Raw genomic sequence first — 17,084 nt, forward strand, 5'->3', positions numbered from 1 at the left:
ACAAATTAATTTTTTAGTAGAATGGAATGCCTTTTGAAATAATGATTGTACATGACAAAAAATTCAGACTGAGAGTTTTGGAGGAGACAGGGTAGCTGGTAGAAATTACTGGACTTGCAGACTGGAAATATCAATTCAAATTGCATCTTGGCCTTGAATTAGCTATTTAAGTTTCTGAGTTTTCATTTTCTAGTGAATTAAGTGAAGGAATTGGACTAAATCACCTCAGAGTCTCATTGCATTTAGGTAAGTGCATGCACATTGTATGTGCTCAGTAAGTGTTTGTCACATGAGTAACACAACCTAGTCCCCTCTGTCCTAATGCCAGTGCCAAATCCTTATCCTCCCAGCTCAAAGTAATCTCCTTCCTTTATACTGTGTGGCACTTTGTCTGTATACTTCTCATTGAATTTATTACCTTCTACTTTATAGTGAACTTATGATACTCAGACCTTCTTGGTGATAAAATCTATATCATATTATATGCTCTCATATTCTCCACTGGACCTTATGCACAGTAACTATTCAATAAGTATTTGTTGAATAAATTAGATAAAATTACTTGATCCATGAAAAGATTAAAAAATAAACGTTTTTGCAAACATAGTTTTATCTCACTTTCTCGAGAAAGAGGTTATTTTGCCTCTTAGCAGCAGTAGACAAATATATGCAAACAGTCTAAACAAAAGCCTATGTATTTGTTGCTTGAAGTTAAATGAAAACTTGTTCAGACAGGGCATTGACACTGACAGTAGCCACCTCAACTCAGCTTCACCTACTGAAAAAAAATCTACTAAACAACACCTGGAACTCATTACATTCTTTCATTTGAGTTTTGCTGCCTTAACATTGTATCACACTGGGAATCTTAAGAATTATCTGGCTTTCTTTCAAGTATTGTTTCCTGAGAAGGTATTTGCCTAAAATTCATTCATACTCCTCTAATCTTTCTTCCTCTCCCCTGACCTCCCCTTTTTTCCTCCAGCATTTCCTTTGGACTTTCACACTCCAGAATTCAAATGATACCACTGTGTCCTAGGGGGTTGTGTACTAATGACGAGTTAGTGGGTGCAGCACACCAACATGGCACATGTATACATATGTAACAAACCTGCACATGGTGCACATGTACCCTAGAACTTAAAGTATAATAAATAAATAAATAAATAATATATGTGGTGAAGGACCTGGTGATTTGATGTGAAAATAAGAAACCTTAAAAGTTGTGAGTAGCCTGGTTCATACATCACCTCTATGGAACTTCATTGAACCCTTTCACTACTTTTACACAGTCTCTAGTGGCTTTACACACACCTTATCCTCTGTGTTGCTGTTGGATCTTACTCCTAGTATAGGTCCAATTACATGAGATCATTGTCACTTTAGTTGTTTGTATGTCTGTTTCCCCAACCAGATAGGGGCTACATTTTATTCTTCTTGTCATTATGTGATGTTGAATAAATAAGTGTGTGGACATGAATTATCTAGACAGCTTTCTATATTTTTCTCACAGTTTTTTTCCCCCCACACAGGCAAGTGCATTATTCCTATTTTATAGATAAGGAAACTATATGTTAAAGGAGCTAAGAAACATGCCCAATGCCAAAAAGCAAATAGTTGGAGGAGCCAGAAATCAAATCTTTAGCCTGGGGCCTAAGATCTTTTCCTTATATCAGCTTGCCTTCAGAATGTGTCTTTTGTTCTGTTTCCTTTTTCCAGTTTTCATTGCTACTGTCCTTAAATCTACGCAACATTACCTCTTCCTTGGAGCTTTGTCATGGGTCGTATTCTGCCTAACTGTTCTTTTCCATTTGAACTCGTGCATTATTATTCTGATCATGTCATTCACTTTGAGAAACCTTTGATGGTCCCCTACTTCTGTGATATAAATGCTAAATTTTTTGGTTTATTGCTGATAGACTCTAAAATCTGCCCCCATCTACTTCTCCAGCCTCATTTCTTATTCCTGCCTTCTCTGTGCCCCCTAAACTCTAGTCTTGCCCTACCACTTCATTATCCTTCACATGTACATGGCAACCTCCTACTTCTTTGTCTTGTACAATTGTCTGTACTATTTCCTTGTGCCTTTCTGTGCTATTTTCGAGCATCCTTCATTCCTGTGTTGCTAGTTGAAATCTTACCCAGCTTAAACCTATCTCTTCTGTTAAACTATCTCCAGCCCCACCAGTGGTAATTAATTTCTTTCTCTGTGGGCTGCTTTCAAATTGTAATTACTTGTGACTATGTATGTTTTTGATAATGCATTGGAAAGCCTTTGAGAAGAAGGACTGTCTTCTGCTGACTGTTTTCTAGAGCTTCATACAATATTTTGTTCATAAAACACACTCCATAAAATTTAGTTGACTAAAATGAATCTGGCTTTCAGGGCAACAGTAATGGTTCTAGATAAAATTCAAATTGACTACTTGTGTATGGGTTGTCTCCTGGTCTGCCACTAAAGCATTAGATTTATAAATAAAATTTTTTTTTTTTTTTTTTTTTTTGAGATGCAGTTTCCCTCATTTTGCCCAGGCTGGAGTGCAATGGCACAATTTCAGCTCACTGCAACCTTGCAACCTCTGCCTCCTGGGTTCAAGTGATTCTCCTGCCTCAGCCCCCCAAGTAGTTGGGATTACAGGCACACACCACCATGCCTGGCTAATTTTTTGTATTTTTAGTAGAGATAGGGCTTTACCATGTTGGTCAGGCTGATCTTGAACTCCTGACCTTAGGTGATCGGCCCACCTCAGCCTCCCAAACTGCTGAGATTACAGGCGTGAGCCATCAATAAAATTCTTCTAGATAGATCAAATGATGAAGTTTACTTTTTTCAAGAATATCCAAAAAGATCAGATTCATTGTTACTCAGTATTTTATATCCTGTAATATGTAGTTTGTATATATGTATGTATACACATGTACATATGTATATTATACATATAAATATTTAAGTCATAAAAAGAGGATCTTAAAATTTTAAATCTTATATTTTCTATTATATATGGTATTTTCTAATCCTTATTAACTGCGCTATTGAAAATCTAGTTCCAGTGTTTTCTTTATATTTACTTTTTTTTCTTTTCTTTTTTCTTCCCCAAAGGTACCTGTCTTTATATTTACTTTGAAAAAGAAAAAACAGTAAATGGTGAAATTGTTTAGTCACATTGAAAGTACATATATTGATGTAAAAAGTCCATAAACTTGCACTATTGTATTCTAATTTAATGTAGACTCCACTCCCTTCACTTCAACAAATCGCAGTAGTTTTCCCTGATGAGTTCGGTAGCTGGGGGTTCAGGGTCAAAAGTGAACTTACACTAGTTAGTACATTTTTATATTGGTATTGTTTGAATTTTTTCATTTAATGTAGACTACTTTTATAACTTCGAAGTGAACAATAAAATAAAATACGTTGGTGTCCCTGCTCAAAGTGTTAATAAGGATACTTTGGTATCAAACTAAAACTATTTTGAATGACAAAGGTTAGTATTTCCCCCGATTTTTGTAGGAAGGGAATTATTTTCTTTGTTTAAATGGCTTCCTGGTCTTTCTGAAAAATTTTGGGACTTAGAATAAAGTGGATTATATTAAGTCTTTAAGTCATGGTGGCACATATGTTGGAAAACTAAATCTTCTCATTCAGTCTATGTTCAAGGCCAAATCAGTGGAGGCAACTCTTAAAGGGTAGTAAAAAACTGACTTAATTTTTGCTGAACAGAGGTGGCACTCTTAGCTTTTTGGAGACTGTCCTACCTGTCTGTGTTCAAACACACTCCTGTGTTCTGTGGTATAATTTAAATCCATGACACCTAGCAGCTGTCTTAATCACCGTGGTAAACCATTTCTTCTGAGCCCAGACCAAATTAAGTACCAATTTAAGATACCCAAGATAATTCACCACACCCTAAGTTAAATTGGTTATCCTACCTCTTACTTCCTTATCTTTTTTATGGACCAGGAAAATTGTCTTACTAAAACAAAGTTTGTTGAGCCTTCAGAGTCTTGGTTATTTTAAGGTCTTTTCTAAAATTTTTTCACATGGTCCAGCTGCCAGACAGATTGTACATCAATTTCCTGCAGCATTTGGCAGGCCTGTGTATTTACTGCCTTAAAAACAATTTGAATTTATTGATTTTGAAATTTGTGATTGCTTAAGTTTTCCCTCCCCACCCCCATCTAAATTTACTTTGGGGAAAAAGGCAAAACAGAACACATTGGCCCATTTTTATGCCAAGACTTTCAGGGAAACATTTTATATGATTAATATTGTGTGGCTAATCTGGTGTAAAAAATCAATTTTCTCCATTTTAACTTATGAGAGCATGACCATCCTGTGTGAACTATATAAAGATCCTGTGACAGTCACTAATCCAAAATTAAGTGTTTGTTACTGCCTTTATTTATGTGTGTTATATAATCATGTAAGTTAATATTGGGCCCCATTTCTTTAGAAGAATTGAAACACATTTCATCAGCAGATCTGTATCTTTTCTACTACGGCAGCATCCTAGCCTTGACTTGAGCAAGCTGAAATTAGTGGACTCTGGACGTGGCCCAGCTCAGTGAAATACATAGTTCATGGTACCTCTTGGCCATTTTAATAGGTCCGGATTCAGTTAGAGAGCTTCTCCCTTATCTGTCTATTCCTTTAAGCCCATTTGTCCTAAAAGATCGTTCTCTCTCTTACTAATAATCAGAAAAGAAACAACATTATAAAATCTGTATGCTTTCATTCCATAAAATTCAAACTGTTTTATAAAATATTAGACCATTTGTTACTAGGTGAGTATATTATTCTGAAAGATTTAATGTCAACACTTTGGGGAATCGAGAAGTACCTATTTGTAATGCTTGTACAATACTCTGTTATCCTTAGAATTACGGCACCTCACAAATAACATAACTTCTACCCAGGGAATAATTGACTCACCATGGAGGTCTGGCTCCCTGCCTCATTAAATCTTCTAGAATTGCTGGGAGGTAACTAGCAATTACTCTTCTCTCTGTTTGACATATGTGGAGAGTTAGGCACCAAGCAGTCAGAGGTCATGCATAGAGTCTCTAAGGGAGTGCTGTTTGAATATTGGTCATTGAATCAAATCACTGCTGAGCACACGTTGAGACAGCTGCTGAGGGTCATCTCATGGGGACAAAGTTACCTAAATGCCAGAAAACATGTCTTTATCCATCCTGGCCTTGCTAATCCCTGCCCTCATTTACAAATTTACAAATTGTATTTTATATGTATATGTATTTTTTATCTTTACATAGTTTATTCACAAGATCCATAAAAACATTTGACTGTCTCTTATTTGTCATTCTTATTTAAAAGTTGGTAAAGAACATTTAGAATGAGCTATGTAAAATTGTTTTGAGAACATTTAACTTTAATTGTTCTGAGGAATCACAGCCTTCGGATTCATTTTTATTCAGGGAGAAATAATGCTTTTAAAGCATATAACTGATCTGGAAGAATGTTACATTGTTTTATCTTCAAGACTTGCATGTCAAAAATTCACCTGCAGGTTATTTTCTTTTTAGAGCTCCTTGGAAAAGTGAATGCTGTAATGAAGTGACATTAGGATATGTTTATATTTATTTCAAAGTGTCAAGATGGGCATGCTGGAAATTTCAATTCCTTGAATTTGAATTCCTTCATGACCTTTTAAGTTAATCTTTGATGCCAGCTCAAGGGGAGTGTGAGAAATGTGAGAATTCAACTAGCTTCGGTTGAATAAATGGTACACTTCAATGACTAAATTTTTTTAGTATGGAAGGTTACTAAGTGACAAGTAAAGGAGAAGTCTGATTATCAAAACATCATTCTATCCTTGAAAAAATACCAAACAAAAGTATTCCTACCAACAATTTTTCCAGATAATGTTGAGAATTCTTGAGATTATGAAGTCTAGGAGGCTTACCAAGTTTTTGTTTTGTTTTGTTTTTTGTTTTTGTTTTTAATTTCAATAGCTTTAGGGATACTAGTGGTTTTTGGTTACATGGGTAAGTTGTATAATGGTGAAGCTGGGCTGTTAGTGTACCCGTCACCCGAATAGTGTACAGTGTACCCAGTAGGTGATTTTTTTCAATCCCACATCCCCATTCTGAGACTCCAGTGTCCATTATACCACTCTGCATGCCTTTGCATATCCATAGCTTAGCTCCCACTTACGAGTAAGAACATGCAGTATTTGGTTTTCTATTCCTGAGTTATTTCACTTAGGATAATGGCCTCCAATTCCATTTAAGTTGCTACAAAAGATGTTACTTTTTATGGCTGAGTAGTATTCCATGATACAGATATACCACATTTGCTTTATCCACTCATCTGTAGATGAGCACTTAGGTTAATTCCATATCTTTGCAATTGTGAATTGTGCTGCAGTAAACATATAGGTGCAGATGTCTTTCTTATTGAACATCTAGGGTAGCTTTTTTTTTTATTCATTGAACATTTATTCCTTGAAAATATACTAGATGCAGTAATGGACAAACTAGAAAAAGTCCTAGCCCTCATTCTAGCATTTATCCATGTGGATTTTCTAGCAGTGGTTGAAATATACCAGAATCATGTGAAGTTATTTTCGTATCAAAAGATACAATTAGTATCCTGATATACCTCCCCACCAAGAATATATCAAAATATGGAGGAAAGGGAGGGGAAGGTGTTTTGAATAAAGCTCTTCTGGCTAATTTTTCTCTTTTTACAGTATAAAAAAATTTAATATATTCAAAAAGCTGAAAAATAGTACAATAAACACTTAACATTTACTACTTAGATTCAACAATTTTGAACATTTTGCTATATTTGCTTTGTGTGTATGTATATGTGTATGTGTTTTCCCCGCCAATTTTGAGGCAAGAGCATAGCCTGAAACTTTCCCCCAAAAGAGTCCCTCTGACGTAGTAGGCTATTATTAATTTTGCTTGATTTCACTGGGAGGGTGGGAGAACAGTCATGTACAGCATACCAAGGTTGGATTTCTTGTCAGTAGCCTCTAGTAATGGTGATATATGCTGGTCAAGATTGTTATAGAGAGATACTGTCATCGCTGTTATCAGATACAAGTTTGAATTCAGTTCCGTGGTCTATTTGAAGAGGTTTTTTGTTTGTTTGTTTGTTCTTGGTGAATGTTCTAGTTTTTTTGAAATCATACTGTGGCAGCTAGGCAGGTGATATGCTTCCCCCTCCAGTGTTAGTACGATAATCATTCACTGTTTGCGTGTTCTTTTTACATCCATTTACTTTAACCTCTCTATGCCTTTATATTTAAAGTGAAGTGTGCTTCTCCTATCTCAGAAAGTTTGAAATATTGTTCCAGATGTCTTCTGGACTTCATATTTTCAAAAGAGAAGTCTGATTATTCCAATTGTTGCCCTGTATATGTGTTTTTCTCTCTGTCTCCTTTCACAACTTTTTTATTTTTGGTTTCTATCAACCTAGGCATATATTTTTGTGATTAATGTTGTTTTTCATCTTCTTTACAGTTCACGAGCTTCTTGACTTTATAAATTTGTCTGTTGCCAAATTTAGGACTGTTTTTAGCTGTAATTTGCACTGATGTTTTTTCCCGCCACTTTCTCCCATTCCCCACCTTCTGGGACTTCAGAGGGTCCTGAAACACTGTCTTTTTAAATTTTTTTCTCTCTCCTCTTCAGATTGGATAATTTTCACTAACCTTTTTCCAATCATTTTTTTGTCATCTTCATTCTGCTATTAAGCCTATCCAGAAAGCTTTTTATTTCAGATATTGAATTTTTCAAGTTTCAAAGCTCCTATTTGTTTTTGTTGTTGTTTTTATATTTCTGGTTTCTCTGCTGAGATTTCTCATTCTTTTCATCCATAGTGAGCATATCTTCTCTTACCTCAGCAGTAATTATAGCTGCTTTAAAGTCTTTTTATTTCTGATATCTGGGTCGTATCAAGGTTGGTTTCTGTTAATTGTCTTTTCCATTGGGGGTGGATTGCATTTTCCAGATTCTTTGTATGTCAAGTAATTTTGGATTACATCCCAGACATTGTAAATGTTTTCTTGTGGAGGGTGAAGAATGTGTTTTTGTTCATTCTGCAGAGAATTCAGTAGTTGGTTCTTGTATTTTGTCCACAGTTTATTATCTGCGAAAGAGTTAGTCTGTTAAGAACTTTCTCTGACTTAGCAAAAGCTGAACTCCTGATACACTTCTTCATCTTTTTTTTTTCCCTCCCCTGAGATGGAGTGTTGCTCTGTCGCCCAGGCTGGCGTGCAATAGTACAATATTAGCTCACTGCAACCTCCACCTCCCGGATTCAAGCAATTCTGCTACCTCAGTCTCCCAAGTTGCTGGGATTACAGGCACCTGCCGCCATGCCCAGCTAATTTTTGTATTTTTAGTAGGGACAGGGTTTCACCATGTTGGCCAGGCTGGTCTCAAACTCCCAGCCTCATGATCGCCCGCCTCGGCCTCCCAAAATGGTGGGATTGCAGGTGTGAGCCACCGCGCCTGGCCACTTCTTCATCTTTTAACTGCCTCTCAAGTTTCCTGCTAAACTACACGCCTGCACTATGACGCAGAAAGAGATTTTTTCATGTCTTCACTCAGGTGGAGTCAGTCAGAGCTGTCAAGGGTAAAACAGTGATGAAGTGTGTCATCCTCACTATGGCATTCTTTTTCCTGCATCTTCTCCACTGCTACCTTTCACATGCACTCTTGTCACCAGTGATGAAAGGACTTCGATGTATTTAGCAGCAAGTACCACTGCCACCTCATCAGGAACATAGGGAGACAGGAAAATCACAGAACAAGATAACGACAGAAGCTGGTAAATATAGTGTATAAGAGCAGATAGAGAAAGCTCTGGTGGCACAGATGTTGGCATGTGGTACATGAGCCCAAAGAAAACTAAAAATCAAGGAGAGACAGAAGATAGGGAGCCACCTGTGCCACCTTTGTGCTAGGCCCTTTAACATCTGTGGTCTCATGTAATCTTCAGAACATCTCTGTGACATGAGTTTATAGTATTTCCACTTCATTTGAGAGGCTCAGAAACTGAAAGAACTCTGATGATTTTCTACGAGTTAAAAAACTTTGTAAATGGCTAGGCAGAAAAGAAAATATCCTTTTTCTTTCCTGCAGCTACTTTTAGTCATCTGAAGTCCCTCTGCAAACTTGGGGGAGTAGTAAGGATTTTTCTAGGTTCTGCCCGCTTCCTCAGTGAGAACTCCAGGCATCTGCCTTGGGAAAGTTGGCTAAAATGCTGCACTGCAACCCTCTCGCATGTTTCAGTTCTTTGCTCTGCTCAGGAGGCAAACTCGATCGATCTTCAGCCCGAGCTTAGTTTAGGTAGGGGAAACCCTTCTGTACCTCCCAACTCCCCTTCTTCCACCCCACCCCCAAATCTCAGTCTGCTTCCTGATGGCCTTTATAAACCAGCGCCTTAAGAAAAAGAGTTTGAGTACTCTTTAGTAGATACATAGGGATCACCTCGTCAGTGAGGGGGAGAGTATTTCGGTTGGAATTCTTCCTTGCAGATTCCTCTCACTTCCTGACTTCCATTCCTCTTGTCCTTGTGCTCGCTCTCAAATTTCCGCTACATTGAGTCATGTTCACAGAGAGCAGCATGTGACCAAGAGCCACTTGCTTCTTCCACACATAGCCCAAGAGTCTCTCTGAATTCAGGTTCTTTCCTCTGTTTAATTTTCTTCCTACACCTCTCTATGCCCAAGACTCTAGAGTAGACTGCTGGTTCTCAAACAGGGGTGATTTTGCCCCCCAGGGACAATTTGATAATGCCTAGAGATATTTGGGTTGTCCAAACTTGGGGAAGGCTACTGGCATCTAGTGAGTAGACTCTGGGGATGCTGCTAAACATCCTACAACACACAGGACAGCCCCTCACAACCAATAATTCCCCTGACCCCACCAAATGTTCATTAGTGCCAAGGCTAAGATGCCCTAAAACAGACTCCTGAAGCCTTTTCTCAGTGTCCTTTCCCTTCCCTCTCCCTTGCCTTCATTAGGGCCACCCCCACATGTGATGATTATGCTAGGCTAGCCATTGAAACCTTATACCACAGAATTTCAGCTTCCCAAGCCCCTCAAGCATTTCAGGGCTGCAGGGGTGGCCTGTTCAGGTGGAGAGGAGATAGGAAATGGCTGAATGAATTGCGAATGGACATTTGGTGAAGAACCCATGAGTGGAATTTGCAGAGGAGAAGAGCTCAGGAACGCTTAATTCTCAGTCACAACATTGAGGGTGCACCATGGCTGCTAGGGAGTTGGGGTTGAGAAAGATGTTTTTAAATGATACGTATGTGTTGTAGGTGAGGTGAAATTGTACCTTTACCAATTTCTAGGGTATTTCAGCTAGGTCTGAGAATTAGATTGACATAGATCGATCAACAGGAGAAAAACATAGAAATTTATTTAGTACAAATTTTACATGGCAAGGAGTCTTCATAAGGAAATGAAGACCCACAGATGCAGTTAAAATTGAAAACTTATATACTGAATTTACTACTCTGTTGGCGAAAGAGTAGTAAATTGTGAAACTGTGACAAGGCAGAGGGCCTTGGGCAGAGAAGTAACTAGAAAGACAAGAGTTAGCTTAACAAGGTTTATCTGTACAGATTTTCCTCGGTCTCAACTTCCCGTCCTGATGATAAGAATGATGCTTTCCTTCTGGTAGAGGGAGGCTATCTTTCACATGGGAATTTCATTTCCTGCTTTTATGAGAAGAAAGATCAGAGTGTTCTTGCAGTTGCTGTTTTTCAAGTACCTTTTACTCAAAATAGTCAGTGTGCCAGAGTAATGTATTTTGGGGTGATATATTCTAAACTCCTTTGTTGTGAAAGTGTTAAACCTTGCATGGTTGTAGTGGAAATCATCAAGAGTGATTTAATTTATAGATGTTAGAGAATTTGGAAACATTTTGGGTTGACTGTGTAAAAATAATTTTGGCTATGGCTATTTTTGAAATGAAATTAATTATGAATAATTACCATTTGCCCAGAATCTGTTATTCATGTCATTAAAAAAGCCACATTAGTTTTGTGGTAACTTTTGTTTTATTGCAACACTAAAATCTGTTCATGCATTTGCCTTTTTCATTTTGTAACATGATTGTCAGCTCTCAACTGAAAAAAGGGTGGGGAAGCAATATTGGTTCCACCTGGAATCAGTTTTTTTCCTTTTTCTATTGGAATGAAAATCCTGCTTATCAGGGGGCCACACAGCCAGAACATTTACCCATAGCCCTTTAAGACTGCTGATAATATAAAGTATAACTTTATTACAGTGACCTCGTGTCAGTGCCCTTTGTAATTCTGATTAGTCCTGATAATTACCTTGGGCTTTTCATTACCTAACCAGTAAAAACCCAAGTCTGCCCAATATTAGAGTTTGTAGGGCAATAGAAGTCTCTGCACTGGACTGAGTTGCTCCCAAGATTTCATATCTGTAAGCAAATCACTGCCTGATTCTCACCTTCCCTCCATACCTCTGGTTTTCATGAATTACCTGGATAAAACAGAGGATATTATTATGTTGAATACACATGTAACATTAAACTTTTCTCCCCTAATGTTTTGAATACAAAGTTCCAGTCTACACTGAAGTACATTTTGGAGTAAAAGTCAAATCTTGATGTTTTCTCTGCCCAACATACCTGCCTTTGCCTTGAAGTGTATCTAAGGCCTAGATAGAATTTATAGACCTAAATAGTTTGCTTTAAAGTGAACTGGAACATCGTGATACTCTGTTCACCATATTTGATTATGACAGACTGTCAAATAACAGTTCAGTCAATGAATGGTGCTGCTTTTGGGTGAGCTGAGAAGGTCACAGACAGAAAAAGCAAGAAATTCTAGAGGAGGAACTAGCATAATTTGTTTCGAATCTGGCAAAAAAATGGCAAGGTTGTCATTGTTAAATCCGCCATTTATAATTCTCAAAGTTTTAGCTCATAGGGGCATGATGATAGTGTTTTGTTTCACTTCTCTAAACTTGATGCTGACTTTTATCATAGCGTAGATATCAGATGATGCTTTAAAAGACCTCCTTAAGAGAGTTGTCTGTTTTTATTTTTAAATATTTCAAGTGGATGGTGTTTCAGCTCAGACCTGATTTTTGTAATAGTACATGGAGTCTGTTCTTTAACAAATTGTATTCAATCTTATTGTGGATTAATATTCTGATAATATGGTTTTGCTTTCTAAAAAATTAGCCTTCAAAACAGTCTAGCAAAAGATCTATTGTAGTCAGTTCTAAAATTGTTTTCCTGGTGCTTGAGAATTAAAGGCTTTTGAATAGGCCATCTCTGTTGTCACTGCCTCTTGTATACAATGGATGTTCTACATTCTCTCTTCTCACCGCTGTTCTTGGTGCTTCTGAGCAAGATCATGCACACCCTTAAGCAAACAGGCCTTTCAGGTGCATGAACCTGAGAGTCCACAAAGCTTCCAGCTCCTACTCAGCATTAAGATGTCAACCATGGCCAGGCGCGGTGGCTCAAGCCTGTAATCCCAGCACTTTGAAAGGCCGAGACGAGCGGAACACGAGGTCAGGAGATCGAGACCATCCGGCTAACAGGGTTAAACCCCGTCTCTACTGAAAAATACAAAAAACTAGCCGGGCGAGGTGGCAGGCACCTGTAGTCCCAGCTACTCGGGAGGCTGAGGCAGGAGAATGGCGTAAACCCGGGAGGCGGAGCTTGCAGTGAGCTGAGATCCGGCCACTGCACTCCAGCCTGGGTGACAGAGCGAGACTCCGTCTCAAAAAAAAAAAAAAAAGATGTCAACCACAGAAATTATGGTTCCTAATAAGGCTTGAGAATTGTGCTAGCCAATAAATTGGTTGAGACATTCAAGTCATTGGATATGGGCATACAGATGAACTCAGATTTCAGGAAACTTCATCACAGTAACATCTTTAATGATTAATATTGAGTCGTTTTTCTGAATATGTATATGTCACAGTGATGACAAACACAAGTTAATAAATACAATCTTCACTAGTGGTTGTTGCCATGTAAGATGGCTCTTATTCTTAAAGCAATATTAATGGGTGACAGATTGGATGATGTTAATCACCTGCTAAATTTGGGGATCTAAAGAAGGCCCAGTCCTATATTCAGGTATCTCACATAGTACAGTTCTAATGTGGCAGAAATTTTTTTTAAATTGCAGTACGGTGATAAATGTTATAACAGAGGTATATGCAAAATTATCTTTAGGTATATGGAGAAAAAGTAACTCAACCTGCTTATAGGGAAATTTTGACCAGAAAGACTTTATGAAGATGACATTTAAGATCAGTCCTAAAGATGAGTAGAACTTCATCAGGCAGAGATGAGGGAAAGGACATTCTCAGTAGAAAGAACTGTGTTAACAAAGTCTTGAAGCCAAAGTGGGAAGTGTGGAACAATATTCTAACCAAAGGAAAGGCATATAATCATTTTAATCCTAACCTCTTAATTTTTGGACCATTTTACTCCCAATTCAGTGTGCAAAAAGCTTGGTGAATCTGAGAAACTAAAAGAGAATCAGTCATGATGGAAACATAGTAGTAATGGCTAGAGTAGCACAAGCTGAAGCTTCAGACCAAGGCAGGACTAGATTCAGGCAAGGGCGCATTCAGATTTCAGATGCAACAAAGAGCCATTTCTGTATCTTAGGGGCAGGACATGACCCATTGTGCATTTTTAAACAATAATTCTGGCTGCTGTCTGGAGATTGAATTGGAGGGGAGCAAAGATAGAAGGAAACTAGTTAGGAAGCTGTTGAAACAGCGTGCTCAAGATAAGAGGGCCTTGACTGGCGAGATGACAGCAGATGAAGACGAGGATCGATTTGACATATCTTGGTAAGTAGTATGAACACAAAGCATGGCAACATTTAGTAGGTTCTTAGCCTTTGCAACTAGTTGGATGGCGGAAGAGCCATTTAGTGAAATAGGAAAGGTTAAAAGATAAACAGTTTAGAAGGTCTCTATCAGATATGGACGTATTGAGTATTGCAATACCCAAGAGACATCTAATAGAATTACTAAGTTCTGGAACTCAGAAGACAGATCTATATTAGAGATAACATCAGATAGATGGTATTTAAAGCCCAGGGCATGTATGAGACTGCCTAGGAAATGGAGTATATAGTAAAAGCCCAGAGTCCTGAGTAGTTATAACATTTAATAGTTGAGAAGAAGCCAATAAAGGAGATTGAGAAATGGCCATAAAGGTAGGAGAAAAGAGAGCATGGTGTTATAGGAGCCAAGAGAGGGAGATTTCAAGAAGGAAAGGTGTAGACAAAGTATCAAGGGGCCAAATCAGATAGAAATTAAAAAGAATTCATTTAACTTTGGTGACCTAACAAGAGAAAGTTTGGAGCGCATTAGGGGATCAGAAGCCAGTATGGAGCAAGTTGAAGTTTGATTGCCATTTTAAAATATGGAGATTGTTTTCTCCATACTTTGAGAAGTTTGACTTTCTAAAGGAGAAGAGGGATGGAGTTGTGACAACTGGGGGAATGAGCGTGAGTCAAGGCAGGGTTTTCTTGAGATAAGAAAAAACGATAAAAGTTTAAGATGGGAAATATCAGAAAGTATATCATGTTGATGCTAAAGACAAAAAGAGTTTGAAGATGCACAAGAGAAAGAAGCTGACTGTGTAGACAGGTTTCTGAGAAGACTACTTTGGGGCGATCCAGCCTGTAATCAGAGGCAGGTATGCAAATTCATGACAACAGGGGGTGTAGAAGATGGGTGCAGCAGGAATGTTTGTAAATGGCATTGCTTATATTCAGAAAGAACTTGGGGCTTTTGGTTATGGTTAGAATCACAAGATGTTTTCTTTTAAACAAAAATAATAATTTCATAGTACTTTCAAAATGTTCTTCATCTGCCATGTAAAGGCTATTATTGTCTCTCAGTGATCTCTTGGGGATTATAAAAGAGTAACAAATTTTTGAAGGCACTTTGCAAACTTAAATAATTACAAAAATGCTGAGTGCTTGATGTAATCATTGATCTTAATCTCATAATTTTTGGACCATTTCGTTCCTAACTCTGGATGTTATGATCCATACTTGTTCTCATTCTCCTTACTAGAACTTTTCATGTTCTGGTTTTTATTTTGTTATGTGGGTTTTACTAGTTCAACAATAGTAATTACTGTTGAATTATAATATTTATTGTAGATAAAGCAGAAATAAAATGAAGTAAAATTTTATTTTGGTTTATTGTGAGAAATCTTTTTTTTTTAATTTTATGTGACAGATGATAAAGCCTATGATAGGGCAATTCATAATGCATTCAGTCATTTGGAACATCTTAGATTTTGAGAGAATTGTGTTATTTAAGGAAATGACTTACCATTCTAAGCCTCATTAATCATCTGTAAAGTTAAGAATAATGCCTATTACAGAATTATCTGCCCCATTTCACAGCATTATTTTGAGGTTCATGTGATACAATGTATGTAAACATGCTTTGTAAATTGTAAAGTACTGTAAAATATATTATGATTTGAAAAATATTAGGTCTCAGGCTCTGTGGCCAATTGTAAACTCCCCTCTCCACCATGAGGTGTATGTGAGTAAACATTCTAGGAAATGAACACTCAACTGGCATAGGGTTTTAGTTTAGTTTTTAAGCATCATTGACCTGCAAGTCTCTATACTAATCTGAATCTAACTTAAATTTTTTAAGAAACCATCTCTTTTTTGGAAAAATGTATTATGGCCGGTAAACTACATATATTTAACTGCATTGTATAGTGTTTAAGAGTGCCGGCTCCGAAATTCGGTTCCCTTGGATTCAAATCCTGGCCACACTTTTTTATTAGCTAAATGTCTTGAAGTTCCAACTCTTAGTGCCTCTGAAAACGTAAACTCTGAAAAATCATGATACTAATAATACTAATTCGTAGGATTATTGCCTATTAAATAACAGCATAGTGTCTGCCAGTGGTAAGCACTGAGTGCATGTTAGCTATTATGTACATATTTATAGCAATTTGAATCTCTATATATAAGAACACTTCTTGTAAAGTAAGTGCCTGCAAAGAATGAAATTTTAAATAGCTAAGTACTCACCAGATTTCTTCATTTAAGTAGCTACACCCATGCGATTTTAAACACATTCACAGGAACATTTTCTCCCGTAAAGCCACTATAATAACTTACTTTTTTGGGTGACAGATTTACACCTAGTAGGTAGTTGCCCACCTACCCATAGCCCAGCAGTGCTATTGGTGATTCCTTCCTTGTCTGGAAAGATTTTGAATTACAGACAGTCCCTGGCATATGATGGTTCCACTTAAAGTTTTTTGGTGATATGAAAGTGTTACACATTCAGTAGAAACGGTACTTGGAGTAATCATATAGCCATTCTTTTTCACTTTCAGTACAGTATTCAATAAATTACATGAGATATTCAGCACTTTATTATAAAATAGGCTTTGTGTTAGATGATTTTGCCCAACTGAAGGCTAATGTTAATTGTTCTGAGCATGTTTAGGCTAGGTTAAGCTATGATGTTTGGTAGGTTAGCTGTACTAAATGCATTTTAGACTTAATGATATTTTTACTTTATGATGGCTTTATCAAGGCATAACCCGATGGTAAGTCTGTGCATTAAAAACAAACAAACAAAAAAAAACCAGGCCTCTTTTCTTGAAAGGCAGAAAATCTGCAGTGCCAAATCTGGCCGCCAGAGGGTACTGTATAGCTAGCGACCTAGCCCTCGCTTAGAGGTTGAAATCTTGCCCTTGTGAGAGGGGTTCAGTGGATGCCACTATTCATATCTGTAGAGCTCAATGGCTTCATGTTTCTCAGTTTCAGATACTATTGATCTGATAGTGGCCCAATTTCCTGACATTTTAGGAGCCAGTGATCGAGCTGTAAGCCACTCATCCTCTACGAACCTGTAAACTCTCTGAGCCAGTCAAGCTGTAACTTCATTTATCCCTACCCTTTTCAGAAGACACCTGCCTATTCAGAAGGTTTCAGTTACACTGCAGTTGATTTAGATCATTTAATTTTATTCTGTTCTACTGATTCCACTTTTACTGCTATCCCTCAGGTATTCTATCAGTTAATTTCTAAGTGGGATGT

At 37.5% G+C, this 17,084-nt stretch overlaps 1 protein-coding gene across 2 annotated transcripts in view; it reads left to right on the forward strand.

Annotated features, from left to right (window-relative positions):
* The window catches only part of STK3 (serine/threonine kinase 3), a 332,138-nt gene that overhangs the window by 293,431 nt on the left and 21,623 nt on the right, over positions 1-17,084 (forward strand). The window lies entirely within an intron of this gene.

This window comes from Macaca thibetana, chromosome 8 (genome assembly GCF_024542745.1).
Source record: "Macaca thibetana thibetana isolate TM-01 chromosome 8, ASM2454274v1, whole genome shotgun sequence".
In the NCBI taxonomy this organism is placed as follows: Eukaryota; Metazoa; Chordata; class Mammalia; order Primates; family Cercopithecidae; genus Macaca; species Macaca thibetana.